Genomic DNA, 3,886 nt, shown 5'->3' on the forward strand with positions numbered 1-3,886 from the left:
CTTCCACTACTGCCAAAGACTCAAGCCATTCATGAAAACTCAAAAAAAAAAAAAAACCTGAAGCCCTAGCTTCTTTTTTTTAGAATAATAAAGGCTTAACTTGTTGGAGGTGTAGTGACCTTTTCTGTCTCTTTCCCTTTTTTGAGTTAATTTTCCTGTCTCTTTCCGCGTCGGAACCTGCCAATAGAATCTTGGTGGCCCATATGGAGTATTACCACGGAGAAAGAACACGTTTGAAAAGGCTTGAGAGAGCGCAGGCCCCTAGGCGGGGCAGAACTTAGCTTTCTAAACCCACAAAAGTGGAAACACCCGCGCCTATACATCTCCTATTAGTGTGCGTTTGTACGAATTGCCTGAAGGTAATCCCGCGTGGGCCGGCCCATTAGTTATTCGTTAGGTTCAAAAGAAGTACCATTCTTTTTCTCTTTGAACATCACGTGGTCTCTGGCCTAGCGGTTACCTGTGCACGTCAGCGGTGATGCAAGTTCAAATCCTAGCCTCCACATGGTTTGCCAAACATTTTTTGCAAATTTTAATTAAAAAAGGAAAATAAACCTAAATAAAATTTGAATTTGAGCAAATTTCGAATCTGAAAATAAAAGTATGAACACAATTTGAATTCGAACAAAAAAATGTAAGATTTCAAAATGTTTAAAATTAAAAATAAAATCAGATTTGAAAATTGCTCAGATTTGTAATTTGCGGCGATTTACACAAAAATAACATTTTAGTGAAAGTATTGCATAAAATGACCTTCCGGCGAAAATATTTCACTCTACTAACCTTTTTGTGTGATGCCTATGCGAAGGGCGCCACACATCACTGTGCATGGGCGCCACACATATTGTATGCGTGGCGTGCAACCACCGACGTGAAAGCCATGTGGGATGCCAATGGCAATGGGGCCACACTACCCTTTATATATATTGTTTGTCTAGAGTTGACAAAACGGAATGCTAGCTCAGCTGGTTGAAGCTTTTGCATTTAAATCTAAGGTCTTGAGTTCAAATCCCCACACCGCTGATTTTATATGTATTTCTAAAAATTATGCTAGACATTGTAGTGTAACTTGTACATCTCGGATTTGACGTAGTAATATTTTTTGAGTGTTTAAAAGAAAATAAAAAGCAAGGCGAAGCTAGGTAGCTAGATAGGGAAGCAGCTAGGGATGTATCAACTGGGCCCATGCGGAGACATGCACGCGCGTGGTGTGCTGCTGGCCTGGTTTGGTTGTCATGCATGCGCGGGCGGAGACGTAATTTGCTTACATTCAAAATTTGATTAATTTTGAAATTTCCTCAAATTTAAAATTTGCCTATACCTTTAAAATTTGCTCGAATTTCGAATTTTATTAAATTTTAAAATTTCTCAAAATTGGAATTTGCTTACATTTGAAATTTGCTCGAATTTGAAATTTGTTTTAAGAAAGAGAAAAAGAGAAAAAATCAGAAAAAGAAAAAACCAGAGAAACCGCTAGAGCCGAAGAAAACAGCAAAAACTGAAAGAACCGACCGAACCAGTGGGAAGCCGAAGAAAAACGTGAAAAGGAACCAGAAAGTTAACTAAATATTGAAATTAGAAGTTACATGGGCCGCGGCCCGTGTGCTGCCTCACGCGTGGAGGCGTTAATACGCGCCGCAGCGGAGCGATGAATAGGATTTCCCCGCTTACCAGCACATGCATTTCCTAGCCCCCCATCGTGAGTCTGTCAAATATGCATGCATGCCACATAATTTACTCAACGTCTGAGGTACTAGCAACTAGCAAGCATCGAACCAAGATTATACTCCGTATTTACTAGTAAGCATTGGACCGACCACATGCTTATAAATCTAACTTGGATTAAACTCGAACGGTGATCATCTTCGTTGCCATTTACTAGTAATAATACTGTACAACATGTTTGTTTGGTCGGTTAGTGAACTGTGCACGTCAACAGAGTTTCAGGGAAAACTCACTCGTGGCCGTACGGCGGCTCTGCTACCCCTGTTGGAGCCATCTATGTTGACGCATGCATACTATGCTAGCTCCGCGTGGTGTCAGTAACTCAGAACACGTGCTCACACACCGGTAGAAAAAGCGCCTTTAGTCCCGGTTCACAACGAGCTTTAGTCCCGGCCACGTGGGTTCTGTGTGTCTGGGCGAAAATATATCCACTTGAATTTTTCTAATTTTAGTTTTTCTAAATTTTTTTCCACTCAATTTTTTTTCTATTTTTTCAGAATTTCTATTATTTCAGTTATTTGCATAGTTTAGTCTCTATCTCTAACTACACTTATCTTTAGTTAAATTACTTACTCTTGGTCAAACTTCCCGCTCGGTCACTCATCCTCCCACTACTCTAGCACTAGCACGCTTAACTTCCGAGTTTCATCCCGTCCCGCATCCAAGTGCTTCGCGCGCATGTATGTGATACTAATATCATATCAATTCTATTAACATGTTGGTCGATGTCACATTTCTTTACTGTTTGAATTTCAAATTATTCTTTTAATAAATAAAAGTAATGATGTAATAATAACCATTAATAAATAAATAAACATTAAATTTTTAATTTGTATTATTTTAAATTTTTAAATTTTTTTGCCAAACATAAAACCTAAAAATTTGAAAATCTAAAAACTGGGTAAAAGTAATAGTAATCTTTATGCAGGATGCAATTATTAATTTAATTTTTTAAAAAATAAAAAATAAAAAATCCGTAGTTGATAGAAAAAACTAAAATCTTCCTGCTTTCGTATTTTCATTTGGAATTTTGAGAATCTAAAATCCCACGATCATTTTGATATATTATACGTTTTTTTGAGTCGTATGCAAAAGTTAATGCGGTTTTACCATTTTTCAAACCTTTTTTGCAAAAAAAATGAAAATGAAAATTTGTTAATTTTCCCTAATACTAGGTTGCATAACATACAAGAATCTGAAATTTTTTTATTTTCTTGAGTTTTCTATCATTTTATTTTCTATTTTACAGTGCTAAAAAAGGCGATCCACGGGGGGGGGGTGGTGAAGGTGCGTGGGGAGCCAAAAACCGGAAAAACCAACCGGGACTAAAGAGGCTCGCGTCGGCCGGCAGCCCACCATAGCCCTTTAATCCCGGTTGGTGAGCATTAGTCTCGGTTCACCAGTAGAACCGGGACTAAAGACCCCATTAGTCTCGGGTCAAAGTATTTGGGGACTAATGGGTTGGGATGGAAGACCTTTTTTCTACTAGTGACATTGTGGTGCACGCGTATCATGCAGGCATATTCGTGCATTTCAGCATTTAACTAGAGCGAGCTTCGTTGCTCGTAAGAGATTGTTACCCCGTATTTAGTGGGCAAAAAGGCGACACTACGGGAACCGTTAAGGTGCCGAAGACCGCCATGCCGTCGGCACATCTAGAATTGCCGTCGGTATAGCTCTATACCGACGGTCGCTGTTGGCACCTCGTCGTCGGCATAATATGTTCTCGGCAATCCATTTGCCATCGCAACAGGTTGGCTGTCGGCACAGCATCTTGTGCCGACAGCAAAGCCGTCGGCATAGAACTAGCGGCCGTTTGGTAATTCTGGCTTGATGTTTTTCTTAAAAAAAGTTTCATTTGTTTTGTATTTTTTTAAATCTCTCACATGGACCATTTTAACTCTAACTACACTTAAATATTAGGTCACATTGCATTCGTGGTAAAACTTCTCGGTCGATCACCCGTCCTATCACGCTTAACTTCTCGTTCCTTGCGAACGAGCTTCCATGAAAGAAATGACACTTTGTTGATAATACTACCATATCAATCCTATTAACCCCTATTTCTTGATGTCGCACCTCTTTATTTTTTCTGAATTCCAAACAATCACTTATGTAAAATGAATAAGTAATATTAATCTTGAATTCAAATGACAATAAA

This window comes from Lolium rigidum, chromosome 6 (genome assembly GCF_022539505.1).
Source record: "Lolium rigidum isolate FL_2022 chromosome 6, APGP_CSIRO_Lrig_0.1, whole genome shotgun sequence".
NCBI lineage: Eukaryota > Viridiplantae > Streptophyta > Magnoliopsida > Poales > Poaceae > Lolium > Lolium rigidum.